Source organism: Phyllobates terribilis, unplaced genomic scaffold, assembly GCF_046119375.1.
Source record: "Phyllobates terribilis strain yellow unplaced genomic scaffold, ASM4611937v1 Scaffold_169__1_contigs__length_4117513, whole genome shotgun sequence".
Taxonomy (NCBI): Eukaryota; Metazoa; Chordata; class Amphibia; order Anura; family Dendrobatidae; genus Phyllobates; species Phyllobates terribilis.
Genome location: NW_027362929.1, coordinates 4,018,736 through 4,038,176, shown reverse-complemented (window position 1 = coordinate 4,038,176; position 19,441 = coordinate 4,018,736). Strand labels below are relative to the sequence as shown.

General features: G+C 49.8%; 9 non-coding genes and 1 pseudogene across 9 annotated transcripts; all 10 read left to right on the top strand.

Annotated features, from left to right (window-relative positions):
- The first annotated feature begins 2,967 nt into the window (after positions 1 to 2,967).
- LOC141210560 (U2 spliceosomal RNA) lies at positions 2,968 to 3,161 on the top strand. The gene has a single exon (XR_012280718.1). It is a non-coding gene; the product is annotated as a U2 spliceosomal RNA (small nuclear RNA).
- Positions 3,162 to 4,277: 1,116 nt separating this feature from the next.
- LOC141209771 (U2 spliceosomal RNA) lies at positions 4,278 to 4,468 on the top strand. The gene has a single exon (XR_012279963.1). It is a non-coding gene; the product is annotated as a U2 spliceosomal RNA (small nuclear RNA).
- Positions 4,469 to 5,586: 1,118 nt separating this feature from the next.
- On the top strand, positions 5,587 to 5,777 carry LOC141209988 (U2 spliceosomal RNA). Its single transcript, XR_012280171.1, has one exon. It is a non-coding gene; the product is annotated as a U2 spliceosomal RNA (small nuclear RNA).
- Positions 5,778 to 6,896: 1,119 nt separating this feature from the next.
- LOC141210735 (U2 spliceosomal RNA) lies at positions 6,897 to 6,974 on the top strand (annotated as a pseudogene).
- A 5,564-nt stretch (positions 6,975 to 12,538) lies between these two features.
- LOC141210559 (U2 spliceosomal RNA) lies at positions 12,539 to 12,732 on the top strand. The gene has a single exon (XR_012280717.1). It is a non-coding gene; the product is annotated as a U2 spliceosomal RNA (small nuclear RNA).
- Positions 12,733 to 13,853: 1,121 nt separating this feature from the next.
- LOC141210263 (U2 spliceosomal RNA) lies at positions 13,854 to 14,044 on the top strand. The gene has a single exon (XR_012280436.1). It is a non-coding gene; the product is annotated as a U2 spliceosomal RNA (small nuclear RNA).
- Positions 14,045 to 15,062: 1,018 nt separating this feature from the next.
- Positions 15,063 to 15,253, top strand: LOC141209770 (U2 spliceosomal RNA). The gene has a single exon (XR_012279962.1). It is a non-coding gene; the product is annotated as a U2 spliceosomal RNA (small nuclear RNA).
- Positions 15,254 to 16,374: 1,121 nt separating this feature from the next.
- Positions 16,375 to 16,565, top strand: LOC141210173 (U2 spliceosomal RNA). The gene has a single exon (XR_012280349.1). It is a non-coding gene; the product is annotated as a U2 spliceosomal RNA (small nuclear RNA).
- Positions 16,566 to 17,690: 1,125 nt separating this feature from the next.
- On the top strand, positions 17,691 to 17,881 carry LOC141210315 (U2 spliceosomal RNA). Its single transcript, XR_012280487.1, has one exon. It is a non-coding gene; the product is annotated as a U2 spliceosomal RNA (small nuclear RNA).
- Positions 17,882 to 19,000: 1,119 nt separating this feature from the next.
- On the top strand, positions 19,001 to 19,191 carry LOC141209768 (U2 spliceosomal RNA). Its single transcript, XR_012279960.1, has one exon. It is a non-coding gene; the product is annotated as a U2 spliceosomal RNA (small nuclear RNA).
- Positions 19,192 to 19,441: the final 250 nt, after the last annotated feature.

Genomic DNA, 19,441 nt, shown 5'->3' with positions numbered 1-19,441 from the left:
AGCCATTCACTTACAAGGTGTCCTCGGCGACGGTTTTCCGTCCGGCCCCGGCTCCTGGAAGCTGAATTGTGCTCTGCTGGCTCAGGATGAAGTCGTGGAGGAGCTGAGAGCAGCCTACGCAATGTGGCAGTCCTACAAGGGTAGCTTCCAAACAGTCTCTGATTGGTGGGAATATGTTAAACTTGAGTTTCGCTGTTTCTTTCAGGCCAAGGGTCGACAACAGGCGTGTGAGAAGAGGAGGGACTTCAGAGGGCTGCAGCGCGAGCTGCGGTCGCTGCAGGACCTTCTTCACTGTGGCTGGGACGTGAGGGAGGAGCTGGAGGAGACCAAGAAGAGCCTGAAAAGGCACTTTGAGGAGGAGTCCAAGCGAATCGTCTTCCGTTCCAAAGTGGAGAATCTGGAGAAGGGTGAGAAATGTAACTCATTCTTTTTCAGGAAACTTCATGCCGGTCACACGCCCCTGAACGAGCTGCGAGACGAGAGCGGAAACATGCGACGTGGGAAGGAGGACGTGATGAGGGTCGTCAGCGACTTCTACAGCGAACTCTACTCCCACAAGACTACCGACCCCGACGCTGCTGATAACTTCCTGTCAGGTATCACTAACCATCTTGATCCTGCAGGCACGGCAGCCTTGGACAAACCTCTGATGGTGGGCGAATTGCTCTCTGCCGCTAAATCCTTTAGGACCGGCAGGACCCCGGGCAGTGATGGTCTTCCAGCGGAGCTCTATGTAGCGCTGGGAGACCTCATCTGTCCGGACCTGTTGGACCTGTACGAGGAGATGGTGGTGGAGGGTAGAATGCCTCCATCTTTGAGGGAAGGAATGGTCACGATCCTGTACAAGCGGAAGGGAGAGAGTTGCGACCTGAGGAATTGGCGTCCCATCACTCTGCTCAACGTGGACTACAAGATCCTGGCCAAGACGATGGCGACACGACTTAAGACGGTCATCGGACGGATCATCCACCCGGACCAGACCTGCGGCATCCCTGGACGTCGCATCGCAGACAGCCTCGCTCTCGTGCGGGACACGGTCGAGTACATCAAGGTCCGCCGCGCACACGCGGCCCTGGTCTCCTTGGATCAGGAGAAGGCCTTCGACCGGGTTTCCCACGAGTTCATGGGCCGAGCTCTGCACCGGTTAGGTTTGGGTAACATGTATTGTTCGTATGTCCGTTTGATGTATTTTGATATCCACAGCTCGGTGTTGGTGAACGGCTGGAAGACTGACCCCTTCCCTGTCCTCTCTGGGGTCAGACAAGGCTGCCCTCTATCACCTCTTCTTTTTGTTTGTGTTATAGAACTCTTCGCAGAGGCTATCCGGCAGAATGGAGAGATCAGAGGGATCACCGCACCGGGTCCGGGACGACACGAGGTCAAGTGCTCGCTCTACATGGACGACGTCACCGTCTTCTGCGCTGATCGTGGTTCAGTCGACGCCCTCGTCCAGACGTGTGAGAGGTTCGGCCCGGCTTCAGGGGCCAAAGTCAACTGCAGGAAGTCGGAAGCCATGCTCTTCGGGGATTGGCAGCCGGCCTCCTCCGCCCCCTTCCCCTTCAACATTCAACCGGATTTCCTCAAGGTGCTGGGAGTCTGGTTCGGGAAGGAAGGAGCGGCCCTCAAGTCTTGGCAAGAACGCTTGGCCAAGGTGAAGCAACGGATCGGACTCTGGAGCCTCAGACACCTCACTTGTGAGGGTAAGGCACTCGTCCTGCGTAATGAGGTCCTGCCCGTCTTGCAGTACACGGCGCAGGCCTGGCCCCCACACGTCACTGTGTGCAGGGCCATTACCAGGACAGTGTTTCACTTTGTCTGGGGATCCAAGATGGACAGAGTCAGGCGGGCCGTCATGTACAAGGAGCCTCGCAAGGGTGGGAAGGGCGTTCCAGATATCCCCACCCTCCTGCGATCCTCTTTTGTGTGTGATTGTGTCCGCCGGACTTTGCAAGTCAAGAATTGCTCCGCGGGCAGGTCCATGTCTCGCTTCTTCCTGCTTCCTCTTTGGAGGCGACTCGGCTGGGACAAGTGGGACAGCTCCTTCCCCTACAACTGGACGACGCCATGGTTCTACGGAGACGTCGTTCGATTTGTGGGGGAACATCAACTGGAGGGACTCAAGCCCGACTTGTGGAAGCCCAAAACTATCCACAAGCTCATCAGAGCCAAGGATGACGTGGAGAACATCACAGGACTTCACCAGGACACGCTGGAGACTGTGTGGACAAATGTGTCGTCTGACAGGCTGACCAACGGGCACAAGGACTTGTCGTGGATGGCGATTCAGGGCGGACTGCCCGTCCGGTCATTCATGCATGCCCGGAACCTGTGCAAGACCCGGTACTGCCCAAGGTGCCCCTTCGTGGAGGAAACATCTTTGCACACTTTTTGGGACTGCGGATTTGCACAGCGCCTGTTGACTGCCCTTGAGGACGACCTGAGGAACTCTGTCCCCAGGGCGAGCCTATCGCACCATTCTGTGCTTTACGGACTCTTCCCTGGGGTTCATACCGTCGGAGCCATCCAGGAGGCTTGGCGCCTTATGAACTGCTTCAAGGATGCCGTTTGGGTCGCCAGGAACCGGCTCATCTTGAGGAGGGAGAGGATGTCCATCCAGGACTGCCGCAGGCTGATCCACAGCCTGCTCAGAGACTATTCCATCGTGGACGGTCCGGAGGACGAGGATGAGGACTAAACCCCTCCTCCCCCTCTCCCCTTATGTGTCTTGTCTTTTAATAAAGCTTCGGGCCTGTGATTTTCCCCTCCCCATCCCCTTTTTCCCAATCCCCATCCCTTATCACGGTTCGTCGTACTGTATTGATTGACATGCTTTTTCTTTCATATTGAGTGTTTTGTGTAGCATAGGGGTGTGATGTGTCTAGTTAGTGCGTCGTATCCTCATGCTATGTAAATGTGATGTAGAATTCTGTGTGTACTGGGCTGCGGCACTGTACACTGTCTGTTAACTTATTTTTTGTGCTAATAAAAGATATATTCAATCAAAAAAATCTGTTCTTATCAGTTTAATATCTGATACGTCCCCTATCTGGGGACCATATATTAAATGGATTTTTAGAACAGGGAGATGGAAAAAGAGCTTGCTCTGTCCACTCCACGCATTGACCTGGTATTGCAGTATCTCCAGGACCGGTGCACCCCTTCTTTAATGCAGTTTCTAAAATCAGAAAGAATTGAATTCAATGCTTTTTGTTCATTTTGCTTGTTTGTCGGATTTTGGGATGGACTCTTTGGCTTTGCTTTTCTTCTCCTCATTGGATTTTTCATGTTAAAAGTTGCAGAAGCCAGATGACAAGCTCATTTTGGTTCAACTTCAGCAACTGTGCATTGCATTGCCATGTAATGTAATGTAATGCAATGCTATCTATCTAGCTCTCCCTCTATACTTCCTTTTGGATAAACAGACATATTAGGCAAGCATTTTGGAGCTTTCACCTAAATAACTACAGGTGGTGAGATAAGCTGCACAATATAATTGACCTTTCAGTATATTGTTGCACACACACCATCTATTTAGCAAATGCCCTTGTTATCAACAGCAGCCTTTTAAACTCACCTGAGCTAACAGGTATGTGAGCTGGTTACTCTGCTGCGCTTAAAATTTCTTTTTTGGTTTGCTACAATGCCTTTTCTGAAACGTTGTCTCCCTCTGCTGGAACACTGACTTCTTTCATTTAATGCCTGCAGACTATAAAAGAGAAACCAACCCAAAAAGTTTGGTTGATTAGTCTGTGGCATTCTTTTAAACTGTTACTTATGGCGGTCTCTGTGAGCTTCTCAGTGACATTCAGCCATCCAGGTATCCCGCCTGCAGTAGACGGAATGTGGCAATGGAACGCTGGCTGCGCGTGTCATAATAGGCTCTGAGCCTTTATATACCTGCGCACAGCAGCAGCCACCTTCAGTCTGCTGCTGGACAGCCAGCAGCAGCAGCAGGAGAGGTAATTAATCAGCAACCCTCCTGCTAAGGGTAGACAGCTGCTCGTTCCACCCCCCCCCGCCTTAATTGGTTCTCCTCCCTTCCAACGGTGTTGAGGCGGGTGGGAACAGCCGGGGGTTGAGGGTACTGTGCTAAAAGAGGTGGAGTTATGCAGATCTAAAACGCGTGGATTGCAGCAGCAGCAAGCCGAAAAGTGCAGGCATGTGAGGGATCTAGAGGTTGACAGCATGTCTTCTTAACGGGAGTCCAGGTGGCCATCTCCACAAATGGACTTTTCAGAATCCTTGGGTTGCACCGTAGTCGGAAACCAATTCTGGTTATCGCTTCTCGGCCTTTTGGCTAAGATCAAGTGTAGTATCTGTTCTTATCAGTTTAATATCTGATACGTCCCCTATCTGGGGACCATATATTAAATGGATTTTTAGAACAGGGAGATGGAAAAAGAGCTTGCTCTGTCCACTCCACGCATTGACCTGGTATTGCAGTATCTCCAGGACCGGTGCACCCCTTCTTTAATGCAGTTTCTAAAATCAGAAAGAATTGAATTCAATGCTTTTTGTTCATTTTGCTTGTTTGTCGGATTTTGGGATGGACTCTTTGGCTTTGCTTTTCTTCTCCTCATTGGATTTTTCATGTTAAAAGTTGCAGAAGCCAGATGACAAGCTCATTTTGGTTCAACTTCAGCAACTGTGCATTGCATTGCCATGTAATGTAATGTAATGCAATGCTATCTATCTAGCTCTCCCTCTATACTTCCTTTTGGATAAACAGACATATTAGGCAAGCATTTTGGAGCTTTCACCTAAATAACTACAGGTGGTGAGATAAGCTGCACAATATAATTGACCTTTCAGTATATTGTTGCACACACACCATCTATTTAGCAAATGCCCTTGTTATCAACAGCAGCCTTTTAAACTCACCTGAGCTAACAGGTATGTGAGCTGGTTACTCTGCTGCGCTTAAAATTTCTTTTTTGGTTTGCTACAATGCCTTTTCTGAAACGTTGTCTCCCTCTGCTGGAACACTGACTTCTTTCATTTAATGCCTGCAGACTATAAAAGAGAAACCAACCCAAAAAGTTTGGTTGATTAGTCTGTGGCATTCTTTTAAACTGTTGCTTATGGCGGTCTCTGTGAGCTTCTCAGTGACATTCAGCCATCCAGGTATCCCGCCTGCAGTAGACGGAATGTGGCAATGGAACGCTGGCTGCGCGTGTCATAATAGGCTCTGAGCCTTTATATACCTGCGCACAGCAGCAGCCACCTTCAGTCTGCTGCTGGACAGCCAGCAGCAGCAGCAGCAGGAGAGGTAATTAATCAGCAACCCTCCTGCTAAGGGTAGACAGCTGCTCGTTCCACCCCCCCCGCCTTAATTGGTTCTCCTCCCTTCCAACGGTGTTGAGGCGGGTGGGAACAGCCGGGGGTTGAGGGTACTGTGCTAAAAGAGGTGGAGTTATGCAGATCTAAAACGCGTGGATTGCAGCAGCAGCAAGCCGAAAAGTGCAGGCATGTGAGGGATCTAGAGGTTGACAGCATGTCTTCTTAACGGGAGTCCAGGTGGCCATCTCCACAAATGGACTTTTCAGAATCCTTGGGTGGCACCGTAGTCGGAAACCAATTCTGGTTATCGCTTCTCGGCCTTTTGGCTAAGATCAAGTGTAGTATCTGTTCTTATCAGTTTAATATCTGATACGTCCCCTATCTGGGGACCATATATTAAATGGATTTTTAGAACAGGGAGATGGAAAAAGAGCTTGCTCTGTCCATTCCACGCATTGACCTGGTATTGCAGTATCTCCAGGACCGGTGCACCCCTTCTTTAATGCAGTTTCTAAAATCAGAAAGAATTGAATTCAATGCTTTTTGTTCATTTTGCTTGTTTGTCGAATTTTGGGATGGACTCTTTGGCTTTGCTTTTCTTCTCCTCATTGGATTTTTCATGTTAAAAGTTGCAGAAGCCAGATGACAAGCTCATTTTGGTTCAACTTCAGCAACTGTGCATTGCATTGCCATGTAATGTAATGTAATGCAATGCTATCTATCTAGCTCTCCCTCTATACTTCCTTTTGGATAAACAGACATATTAGGCAAGCATTTTGGAGCTTTCACCTAAATAACTACAGGTGGTGAGATAAGCTGCACAATATAATTGACCTTTCAGTATATTGTTGCACACACACCATCTATTTAGCAAATGCCCTTGTTATCAACAGCAGCCTTTTAAACTCACCTGAGCTAACAGGTATGTGAGCTGGTTACTCTGCTGCGCTTAAAATTTCTTTTTTGGTTTGCTACAATGCCTTTTCTGAAACGTTGTCTCCCTCTGCTGGAACACTGACTTCTTTCATTTAATGCCTGCAGACTATAAAAGAGAAACCAACCCAAAAAGTTTGGTTGATTAGTCTGTGGCATTCTTTTAAACTGTTGCTTATGGCGGTCTCTGTGAGCTTCTCAGTGACATTCAGCCATCCAGGTATCCCGCCTGCAGTAGACGGAATGTGGCAATGGAACGCTGGCTGCGCGTGTCATAATAGGCTCTGAGCCTTTATATACCTGCGCACAGCAGCAGCCACCTTCAGTCTGCTGCTGGACAGCCAGCAGCAGCAGCAGCAGGAGAGGTAATTAATCAGCAACCCTCCTGCTAAGGGTAGACAGCTGCTCGTTCCACCCCCCCCCGCCTTAATTGGTTCTCCTCCCTTCCAACGGTGTTGAGGCGGGTGGGAACAGCCGGGGGTTGAGGGTACTGTGCTAAAAGAGGTGGAGTTATGCAGATCTAAAACGCGTGGATTGCAGCAGCAGCAAGCCGAAAAGTGCAGGCATGTGAGGGATCTAGAGGTTGACAGCATGTCTTCTTAACGGGAGTCCAGGTGGCCATCTCCACAAATGGACTTTTCAGAATCCTTGGGTGGCACCGTAGTCGGAAACCAATTCTGGTTATCGCTTCTCGGCCTTTTGGCTAAGATCAAGTGTAGTATCTGTTCTTTTAAGAACACAAGAGCTACGATCTACACTTGACGAGAGCGATCGAACTCGGAAGGAGAAGAGCTTCGGAGCGCAGCTGACATCGGAGAAGGAAGGCGGATATCGGTGGGAGGAAGAAGCTCTAAAGAATCCAGAAGAAGACGAAGACTCGGAGAAGAATCGGGCTGTCCTGTGGAATCTTTGAGTAAGAAAATCATCGAGACAAAGACCTTTCGGGGAATTTGTCCAGAACACGACGGGAGAAGAATCTGCATAGCTCCACCCATTTCGGGAAGAGCTCCAGATCCAGCTCCAAGAAGTAACTGCAGGAGGAAAGCCATGGCAAGCGCAGCGAGGAAGGCCGAAAAGAAGAGCCTGGAGCAGGGGACAGCCAGGAGGGCCCAGCCAGGAGCCGATTCTGACCCCAAGGACTCTGCCTCCACGACTGGCCAGCAGAAGGGACCCCAGAAGCCCCGCCACGAAGCTCCAGCCCTGGAGCCATGGATGCGGCAGACGGTGGCCCTGAAGCTGAAGGAAGTGGATGGGAGGGTGCCGGACATGTCCTCGGACGTGTTCTGCCAGAAGATGCTGCTGGATCGAGGCTTCTCCAGGTCGGACACCCTCAGCATCCAGACCTTCTTGACGGGGATCTTCTTCGTCACCTTCGCCACTGTGAACACCTGCAGGAGGTTCTGGGAAATGGTAAGCGCAAAAGGATCGGATAATTCTTTCTCTGCCTTTACAGGTAGCTGCCCTATCCAGAGGGACGAAAGGAGGATCACGGTCTCCATGCGCAACCCGCACACCCCAGGCCAAGACATCTGTACCTTCCTGAGACGCTTCTGTTTGGTTGTGAAGGAACCCTCTCACATCCTGAATGGACTCGGCTTCTGGACAGGTAAGTGGTCGGTGACTGTTAGACTTCACAGGGACCTGGCGTACTCAGACGGACTTCGGCACCTGCCCCCGACATTCTCCCTGGGCAACTCCTACGGCCTCATCTATTACCCGGACATGCCGCGGAACTGCAGGAGATGTGGCAAGAACGGCCACGAGATGAAGGACTGCAAGGAGGATGCCTGCAGGATTTGTCGAGTGACGGGACACAGCTCGAAGGACTGCCCGAAGAAGACGTCCTGCAACCTGTGTGGGCTGGCGGCTCATCTGTACAAGGATTGCCCCAAGCGTGAGAGATCCTGGGCATCGGTGGTTGCGACGACCCCAGCTCCGGAGGACAAGGCCCCGACGACCAGGCCTGTGAAGGTCAAGGACGCGACGACCAAGGCCCCAGCGGCCAAGGCCGAGACGACCAAGGCCAAAGCGGTCAAGGAGTCGGTGGCCAAAGCCCCAGCGACGGTCCCAGCAGCTCCGAAGCAGAAGAAAAAGTCAAAGGAGGGTAAGAGTTCTGTCACCCCTCTCTCGATCCCTCCCCCTGCCACCCCCGTCCAATCCCCCCTCACCCCGGCCACCCCTGCTGAGGATTCCACTTCCTCTTCCTCCTTCCCCTACTCCTCAGCAGGTGTCCTTTCCCCTGCCCCGGCAGCCACTCTCCCTCCTCAGACCATGGTAGTGGTGGAATTAACCTTTCCTCCACCTGCCGCTATCTATTCCGAGGAGGATTTTCCCCTTCTTGTCTCCCCAGTTCCAACCCGGGGAAAGAGGAAGGTGGAGGACAGCCCTGCTACTGAATCCTCCAAAAAGAAGATTCTGGATTTCGTAGGCGAAAAGGAGGATACCCTCCCTGAGCCAGAAGAGATGGAGCACATGGTTGAGACCCTGGTGGCCGAGCCAGAAGAGGAGGAACTGGTGGTCGCCGAGATCGAGGCCGCGCTGCTTGACCAGATGGAGGAAGAGGGCCTGCTGGTGATCCCGTCACCAGCAGTCAACACCGACGAGGGACCACCCGACCGGAGTGGTAACTAAGGTGTATTGCCTGCGCTAACTTTTTCTTTTTTCCCTACATGATGGCTAATATTAACTTATTTTCCATTAATGTCAGGAGCATCAAGGACAAGTTCAGACGTCAGACTATTTATGCCTTCCTTACTTCCCAGTTGTGTGATGTTTATATGTTGCAGGAATGTTCCCTTCCCTCCTCTAGGTCCTTCAAACATCTGGCCAGGGAGTGGTCCCACGGTCCATCCTACTGGTCCGGTGGGGGTGACTGCAAGTCTGCAGGGGTCGCAATTCTGATCAGGGGGGGCGCATTCACGCTTGAGTCCGTCCAGGAGCTCATCTGCGGCAGGGCTCTTGTTGTAGATGGCAACTGGGCGGGAGAACCTGTCAGATTCATCAACGTGTATGCGTCCCCACTGAAGAATGAGCGTTTGGAGCTTTTCCAGACCCTGCGGCTTCAGCTTGCCACCACCAGGACCTTAGTGATGGCCGGGGATTTCAACTGCCCCATCGAGGAGGATGGTCGTAGTTCTAGCACATCTGCCAAGTTGGACATCACGTCCAAGCTGCTCATCGAGATGGTAACCGAGGCCTCTCTTCAGGACATGGTGGGCTCCATGGGGAGAGGCTCCACGAACTATTCGTGGAGCCGACCCGATGGCTCACTCCGCTCCAGGATTGACTTTGTGTTCACCTCTCGGGCAGTCAGGCAGAGTAGGCACTCGATGGTCCCCTGCTTCTTCTCCGACCACAGAGCCATTCACTTACAAGGTGTCCTCGGCGACGGTTTTCCGTCCGGCCCCGGCTCCTGGAAGCTGAATTGTGCTCTGCTGGCTCAGGATGAAGTCGTGGAGGAGCTGAGAGCAGCCTACGCAATGTGGCAGTCCTACAAGGGTAGCTTCCAAACAGTCTCTGATTGGTGGGAATATGTTAAACTTGAGTTTCGCTGTTTCTTTCAGGCCAAGGGTCGACAACAGGCGTGTGAGAAGAGGAGGGACTTCAGAGGGCTGCAGCGCGAGCTGCGGTCGCTGCAGGACCTTCTTCACTGTGGCTGGGACGTGAGGTAGGAGCTGGAGGAGACCAAGAAGAGCCTGAAAAGGCACTTTGAGGAGGAGTCCAAGCGAATCGTCTTCCGTTCCAAAGTGGAGAATCTGGAGAAGGGTGAGAAATGTAACTCATTCTTTTTCAGGAAACTTCATGCCGGTCACACGCCCCTGAACGAGCTGCGAGACGAGAGCGGAAACATGCGACGTGGGAAGGAGGACGTGATGAGGGTCGTCAGCGACTTCTACAGCGAACTCTACTCCCACAAGACTACCGACCCCGACGCTGCTGATAACTTCCTGTCAGGTATCACTAACCATCTTGATCCTGCAGGCACGGCAGCCTTGGACAAACCTCTGATGGTGGGCGAATTGCTCTCTGCCGCTAAATCCTTTAGGACCGGCAGGACCCCGGGCAGTGATGGTCTTCCAGCGGAGCTCTATGTAGCGCTGGGAGACCTCATCTGTCCGGACCTGTTGGACCTGTACGAGGAGATGGTGGTGGAGGGTAGAATGCCTCCATCTTTGAGGGAAGGAATGGTCACGATCCTGTACAAGCGGAAGGGAGAGAGTTGCGACCTGAGGAATTGGCGTCCCATCACTCTGCTCAACGTGGACTACAAGATCCTGGCCAAGACGATGGCGACACGACTTAAGACGGTCATCGGACGGATCATCCACCCGGACCAGACCTGCGGCATCCCTGGACGTCGCATCGCAGACAGCCTCGCTCTCGTGCGGGACACGGTCGAGTACATCAAGGTCCGCCGCGCACACGCGGCCCTGGTCTCCTTGGATCAGGAGAAGGCCTTCGACCGGGTTTCCCACGAGTTCATGGGCCGAGCTCTGCACCGGTTAGGTTTGGGTAACATGTTTTGTTCGTATGTCCGTTTGATGTATTTTGATATCCACAGCTCGGTGTTGGTGAACGGCTGGAAGACTGACCCCTTCCCTGTCCTCTCTGGGGTCAGACAAGGCTGCCCTCTATCACCTCTTCTTTTTGTTTGTGTTATAGAACTCTTCGCAGAGGCTATCCGGCAGAATGGAGAGATCAGAGGGATCACCGCACCGGGTCCGGGACGACACGAGGTCAAGTGCTCGCTCTACATGGACGACGTCACCGTCTTCTGCGCTGATCGTGGTTCAGTCGACGCCCTCGTCCAGACGTGTGAGAGGTTCGGCCCGGCTTCAGGGGCCAAAGTCAACTGCAGGAAGTCGGAAGCCATGCTCTTCGGGGATTGGCAGCCGGCCTCCTCCGCCCCCTTCCCCTTCAACATTCAACCGGATTTCCTCAAGGTGCTGGGAGTCTGGTTCGGGAAGGAAGGAGCGGCCCTCAAGTCTTGGCAAGAACGCTTGGCCAAGGTGAAGCAACGGATCGGACTCTGGAGCCTCAGACACCTCACTTGTGAGGGTAAGGCACTCGTCCTGCGTAATGAGGTCCTGCCCGTCTTGCAGTACACGGCGCAGGCCTGGCCCCCACACGTCACTGTGTGCAGGGCCATTACCAGGACAGTGTTTCACTTTGTCTGGGGATCCAAGATGGACAGAGTCAGGCGGGCCGTCATGTACAAGGAGCCTCGCAAGGGTGGGAAGGGCGTTCCAGATATCCCCACCCTCCTGCGATCCTCTTTTGTGTGTGATTGTGTCCGCCGGACTTTGCAAGTCAAGAATTGCTCCGCGGGCAGGTCCATGTCTCGCTTCTTCCTGCTTCCTCTTTGGAGGCGACTCGGCTGGGACAAGTGGGACAGCTCCTTCCCCTACAACTGGACGACGCCATGGTTCTACGGAGACGTCGTTCGATTTGTGGGGGAACATCAACTGGAGGGACTCAAGCCCGACTTGTGGAAGCCCAAAACTATCCACAAGCTCATCAGAGCCAAGGATGACGTGGAGAACATCACAGGACTTCACCAGGACACGCTGGAGACTGTGTGGACAAATGTGTCGTCTGACAGGCTGACCAACGGGCACAAGGACTTGTCGTGGATGGCGATTCAGGGCGGACTGCCCGTCCGGTCATTCATGCATGCCCGGAACCTGTGCAAGACCCGGTACTGCCCAAGGTGCCCCTTCGTGGAGGAAACATCTTTGCACACTTTTTGGGACTGCGGATTTGCACAGCGCCTGTTGACTGCCCTTGAGGACGACCTGAGGAACTCTGTCCCCAGGGCGAGCCTATCGCACCATTCTGTGCTTTACGGACTCTTCCCTGGGGTTCATACCGTCGGAGCCATCCAGGAGGCTTGGCGCCTTATGAACTGCTTCAAGGATGCCGTTTGGGTCGCCAGGAACCGGCTCATCTTGAGGAGGGAGAGGATGTCCATCCAGGACTGCCGCAGGCTGATCCACAGCCTGCTCAGAGACTATTCCATCGTGGACGGTCCGGAGGACGAGGATGAGGACTAAACCCCTCCTCCCCCTCTCCCCTTATGTGTCTTGTCTTTTAATAAAGCTTCGGGCCTGTGATTTTCCCCTCCCCATCCCCTTTTTCCCAATCCCCATCCCTTATCACGGTTCGTCGTACTGTATTGATTGACATGCTTTTTCTTTCATATTGAGTGTTTTGTGTAGCATAGGGGTGTGATGTGTCTAGTTAGTGCGTCGTATCCTCATGCTATGTAAATGTGATGTAGAATTCTGTGTGTACTGGGCTGCGGCACTGTACACTGTCTGTTAACTTATTTTTTGTGCTAATAAAAGATATATTCAATCAAAAAAATCTGTTCTTATCAGTTTAATATCTGATACGTCCCCTATCTGGGGACCATATATTAAATGGATTTTTAGAACAGGGAGATGGAAAAAGAGCTTGCTCTGTCCACTCCACGCATTGACCTGGTATTGCAGTATCTCCAGGACCGGTGCACCCCTTCTTTAATGCAGTTTCTAAAATCAGAAAGAATTGAATTCAATGCTTTTTGTTCATTTTGCTTGTTTGTCGGATTTTGGGATGGACTCTTTGGCTTTGCTTTTCTTCTCCTCATTGGATTTTTCATGTTAAAAGTTGCAGAAGCCAGATGACAAGCTCATTTTGGTTCAACTTCAGCAACTGTGCATTGCATTGCCATGTAATGTAATGTAATGCAATGCTATCTATCTAGCTCTCCCTCTATACTTCCTTTTGGATAAACAGACATATTAGGCAAGCATTTTGGAGCTTTCACCTAAATAACTACAGGTGGTGAGATAAGCTGCACAATATAATTGACCTTTCAGTATATTGTTGCACACACACCATCTATTTAGCAAATGCCCTTGTTATCAACAGCAGCCTTTTAAACTCACCTGAGCTAACAGGTATGTGAGCTGGTTACTCTGCTGCGCTTAAAATTTCTTTTTTGGTTTGCTACAATGCCTGTTCTGAAACGTTGTCTCCCTCTGCTGGAACACTGACTTCTTTCATTTAATGCCTGCAGACTATAAAAGAGAAACCAACCCAAAAAGTTTGGTTGATTAGTCTGTGGCATTCTTTTAAACTGTTGCTTATGGCGGTCTCTGTGAGCTTCTCAGTGACATTCAGCCATCCAGGTATCCCGTCTGCAGTAGACGGAATGTGGCAATGGAACGCTGGCTGCGCGTGTCATAATAGGCTCTGAGCCTTTATATACCTGCGCACAGCAGCAGCCACCTTCAGTCTGCTGCTGGACAGCCAGCAGCAGCAGCAGCAGGAGAGGTAATTAATCAGCAACCCTCCTGCTAAGGGTAGACAGCTGCTCGTTCCACCCCCTCCCCCGCCTTAATTGGTTCTCCTCCCTTCCAACGGTGTTGAGGCGGGTGGGAACAGCCGGGGGTTGAGGGTACTGTGCTAAAAGAGGTGGAGTTATGCAGATCTAAAACGCGTGGATTGCAGCAGCAGCAAGCCGAAAAGTGCAGGCATGTGAGGGATCTAGAGGTTGACAGCATGTCTTCTTAACGGGAGTCCAGGTGGCCATCTCCACAAATGGACTTTTCAGAATCCTTGGGTGGCACCGTAGTCGGAAACCAATTCTGGTTATCGCTTCTCGGCCTTTTGGCTAAGATCAAGTGTAGTATCGGTTCTTATCAGTTTAATATCTGATACGTCCCCTATCTGGGGACCATATATTAAATGGATTTTTAGAACAGGGAGATGGAAAAAGAGCTTGCTCTGTCCACTCCACGCATTGACCTGGTATTGCAGTATCTCCAGGACCGGTGCACCCCTTCTTTAATGCAGTTTCTAAAATCAGAAAGAATTGAATTCAATGCTTTTTGTTCATTTTGCTTGTTTGTCGGATTTTGGGATGGACTCTTTGCATGTAATGTAATGTAATGCAATGCTATCTATCTAGCTCTCCCTCTATACTTCCTTTTGGATAAACAGACATATTAGGCAAGCATTTTGGAGCTTTCACCTAAATAACTACAGGTGGTGAGAAAAGCTGCACAATATAATTGACCTTTCAGTATATTGTTGCACACACACCATCTATTTAGCAAATGCCCTTGTTATCAACAGCAGCCTTTTAAACTCACCTGAGCTAACAGGTATGTGAGCTGGTTACTCTGCTGCGCTTAAAATTTCTTTTTTGGTTTGCTACAATGCCTTTTCTGAAACGTTGTCTCCCTCTGCTGGAACACTGACTTCTTTCATTTAATGCCTGCAGACTATAAAAGAGAAACCAACCCAAAAAGTTTGGTTGATTAGTCTGTGGCATTCTTTTAAACTGTTGCTTATGGCGGTCTCTGTGAGCTTCTCAGTGACATTCAGCCATCCAGGTATCCCGCCTGCAGTAGACGGAATGTGGCAATGGAACGCTGGCTGCGCGTGTCATAATAGGCTCTGAGCCTTTATATACCTGCGCACAGCAGCAGCCACCTTCAGTCTGCTGCTGGACAGCCAGCAGCAGCAGCAGCAGGAGAGGTAATTAATCAGCAACCCTCCTGCTAAGGGTAGACAGCTGCTCGTTCCACCCCCCCCCCCGCCTTAATTGGTTCTCCTCCCTTCCAACGGTGTTGAGGCGGGTGGGAACAGCCGGGGGTTGAGGGTACTGTGCTAAAAGAGGTGGAGTTATGCAGATCTAAAACGCGTGGATTGCAGCAGCAGCAAGCCGAAAAGTGCAGGCATGTGAGGGATCTAGAGGTTGACAGCATGTCTTCTTAACGGGAGTCCAGGTGGCCATCTCCACAAATGGACTTTTCAGAATCCTTGGGTGGCACCGTAGTCGGAAACCAATTCTGGTTATCGCTTCTCGGCCTTTTGGCTAAGATCAAGTGTAGTATCTGTTCTTATCAGTTTAATATCTGATACGTCCCCTATCTGGGGACCATATATTAAATGGATTTTTAGAACAGGGAGATGGAAAAAGAGCTTGCTCTGTCCACTCCACGCATTGACCTGGTATTGCAGTATCTCCAGGACCGGTGCACCCCTTCTTTAATGCAGTTTCTAAAATCAGAAAGAATTGAATTCAATGCTTTTTGTTCATTTTGCTTGTTTGTCGGATTTTGGGATGGACACTTTGGCTTTGCTTTTCTTCTCCTCATTGGATTTTTCATGTTAAAAGTTGCAGAAGCCAGATGACAAGCTCATTTTGGTTCAACTTCAGCAACTGTGCATTGCATTGCCATGTAATGTAATGTAATGCAATGCTATCTATCTAGCTCTCCCTCTATACTTCCTTTTGGATAAACAGACATATTAGGCAAGCATTTTGGAGCTTTCACCTAAATAACTACAGGTGGTGAGATAAGCTGCACAATATAATTGACCTTTCAGTATATTGTTGCACACACACCATCTATTTAGCAAATGCCCTTGTTATCAACAGCAGCCTTTTAAACTCACCTGAGCTAACAGGTATGTGAGCTGGTTACTCTGCTGCGCTTAAAATTTCTTTTTTGGTTTGCTACAATGCCTTTTCTGAAACGTTGTCTCCCTCTGCTGGAACACTGACTTCTTTCATTTAATGCCTGCAGACTATAAAAGAGAAACCAACCCAAAAAGTTTGGTTGATTAGTCTGTGGCATTCTTTTAAACTGTTGCTTATGGCGGTCTCTGTGAGCTTCTCAGTGACATTCAGCCATCCAGGTATCCCGCCTGCAGTAGACGGAATGTGGCAATGGAACGCTGGCTGCGCGTGTCATAATAGGCTCTGAGCCTTTATATACCTGCGCACAGCAGCAGCCACCTTCAGTCTGCTGCTGGACAGCCAGCAGCAGCAGCAGCAGGAGAGGTAATTAATCAGCAACCCTCCTGCTAAGGGTAGACAGCTGCTCGTTCCACCCCCCCCCCCGCCTTAATTGGTTCTCCTCCCTTCCAACGGTGTTGAGGCGGGTGGGAACAGCCGGGGGTTGAGGGTACTGTGCTAAAAGAGGTGGAGTTATGCAGATCTAAAACGTGTGGATTGCAGCAGCAGCAAGCCGAAAAGTGCAGGCATGTGAGGGATCTAGAGGTTGACAGCATGTCTTCTTAACGGGAGTCCAGGTGGCCATCTCCACAAATGGACTTTTCAGAATCCTTGGGTGGCACCGTAGTCGGAAACCAATTCTGGTTATCGCTTCTCGGCCTTTTGGCTAAGATCAAGTGTAGTATCTGTTCTTATCAGTTTAATATCTGATACGTCCCCTATCTGGGGACCATATATTAAATGGATTTTTAGAACAGGGAGATGGAAAAAGAGCTTGCTCTGTCCACTCCACGCATTGACCGGGTATTGCAGTATCTCCAGGACCGGTGCACCCCTTCTTTAATGCAGTTTCTAAAATCAGAAAGAATTGAATTCAATGCTTTTTGTTCATTTTGCTTGTTTGTCGGATTTTGGGATGGACTCTTTGGCTTTGCTTTTCTTCTCCTCATTGGATTTTTCATGTTAAAAGTTGCAGAAGCCAGATGACAAGCTCATTTTGGTTCAACTTCAGCAACTGTGCATTGCATTGCCATGTAATGTAATGTAATGCAATGCTATCTATCTAGCTCTCCCTCTATACTTCCTTTTGGATAAACAGACATATTAGGCAAGCATTTTGGAGCTTTCACCTAAATAACTACAGGTGGTGAGATAAGCTGCACAATATAATTGACCTTTCAGTATATTGTTGCACACACACCATCTATTTAGCAAATGCCCTTGTTATCAACAGCAGCCTTTTAAACTCACCTGAGCTAACAGGTATGTGAGCTGGTTACTCTGCTGCGCTTAAAATTTCTTTTTTGGTTTGCTACAATGCCTTTTCTGAAACGTTGTCTCCCTCTGCTGGAACACTGACTTCTTTCATTTAATGCCTGCAGACTATAAAAGAGAAACCAACCCAAAAAGTTTGGTTGATTAGTCTGTGGCATTCTTTTAAACTGTTGCTTATGGCGGTCTCTGTGAGCTTCTCAGTGACATTCAGCCATCCAGGTATCCCGCCTGCAGTAGACGGAATGTGGCAATGGAACGCTGGCTGCGCGTGTCATAATAGGCTCTGAGCCTTTATATACCTGCGCACAGCAGCAGCCACCTTCAGTCTGCTGCTGGACAGCCAGCAGCAGCAGCAGCAGCAGGAGAGGTAATTAATCAGCAACCCTCCTGCTAAGGGTAGACAGCTGCTCGTTCCACCCCCCCCCCCCGCCTTAATTGGTTCTCCTCCCTTCCAACGGTGTTGAGGCGGGTGGGAACAGCCGGGGGTTGAGGGTACTGTGCTAAAAGAGGTGGAGTTATGCAGATCTAAAACGCGCGGATTGCAGCAGCAGCAAGCCGAAAAGTGCAGGCATGTGAGGGATCTAGAGGTTGACAGCATGTCTTCTTAACGGGAGTCCAGGTGGCCATCTCCACAAATGGACTTTTCAGAATCCTTGGGTGGCACCGTAGTCGGAAACCAATTCTGGTTATCGCTTCTCGGCCTTTTGGCTAAGATCAAGTGTAGTATCTGTTCTTATCAGTTTAATATCTGATACGTCCCCTATCTGGGGACCATATATTAAATGGATTTTTAGAACAGGGAGATGGAAAAAGAGCTTGCTCTGTCCACTCCACGCATTGACCTGGTATTGCAGTATCTCCAGGACCGCTGCACCCCTTCTTTAATGCAGTTTCTAAAATCAGAAAGAATTGAATTCAATGCTTTTTGTTCATTTTGCTTGTTTGTCGGATTTTGGGATGGACTCTTTGGCTTTGCTTTTCTTCTCCTCATTGGATTTTTCATGTTAAAAGTTGCAGAAGCCAGATGACAAGCTCATTTTGGTTCAACTTCAGCAACTGTGCATTGCATTGCCATGTAATGTAATGTAATGCAATGCTATCTATCTAGCTCTCCCTCTATACTTCCTTTTGGATAAACAGACATATTAGGCAAGCATTTTGGAGCTTTCACCTAAATAACTACAGGTGGTGAGATAAGCTGCACAATATAATTGACCTTTCAGTATATTGTTGCACACACACCATCTATTTAGCAAATGCCCTTGTTATCAACAGCAGCCTTTTAAACTCACCTGAGCTAACAGGTATGTGAGCTGGTTACTCTGCTGCGCTTAAAATTTCTTTTTTGGTTTGCTACAATGCCTTTTCTGAAACGTTGTCTCCCTCTGCTGGAACACTGACTTCTTTCATTTAATGCCTGCAGACTATAAAAGAGAAACCAACCCAAAAAGTTTGGTTGATTAGTCTGTGGCATTCTTTTAAACTGTTGCTTATGGCGGTCTCTGTGAGCTTCTCAGTGACATTCAGCCATCCAGGTATCCCGCCTGCAGTAGACGGAATGTGGCAATGGAACGCTGGCTGCGCGTGTCATAATAGGCTCTGAGCCTTTATATACCTGCGCACAGCAGCAGCCACCTTCAGTCTGCTGCTGGACAGCCAGCAGCAGCAGCAGGAGAGGTAATTAATCAGCAACCCTCCTGCTAAGGGTAGACAGCTGCTCGTTCCACCCCCCCCCCGCGCCTTAATTGGTTCTCCTCCCTTCCAACGGTGTTGAGGCGGGTGGGAACAGCCGGGGGTTGAGGGTACTGTGCTAAAAGAGGTGGAGTTATGCAGATCTAAAACGCGTGGATTGCAGCAGCAGCAAGCCGAAAAGTGCAGGCATGTGAGGGATCTAGAGGTTGACAGCATGTCTTCTTAACGGGAGTCCAGGTGGCCATCTCCACAAATGGACTTTTCAGAATCCTTGGGTGGCACCGTAGTCGGAAACCAATTCTGGTTATCGCTTCTCGGCCTTTTGGCTAAGATCAAGTGTAGTATCTGTTCTTATCAGTTTAATATCTGATACGTCCCCTATCTGGGGACCATATATTAAATGGATTTTTAGAACAGGGAGATGGAAAAAGAGCTTGCTCTGTCCACTCCACGCATTGACCTGGTATTGCAGTATCTCCAGGACCGGTGCACCCCTTCTTTAATGCAGTTTCTAAAATCAGAAAGAATTGAATTCAATGCTTTTTGTTCATTTTGCTTGTTTGTCGGATTTTGGGATGGACTCTTTGGCTTTGCTTTTCTTCTCCTCATTGGATTTTTCATGTTAAAAGTTGCAGAAGCCAGATGACAAGCTCATTTTGGTTCAACTTCAGCAACTGTGCATTGCATTGCCATGTAATGTAATGTAATGCAATGCTATCTATCTAGCTCTCCCTCTATACTTCCTTT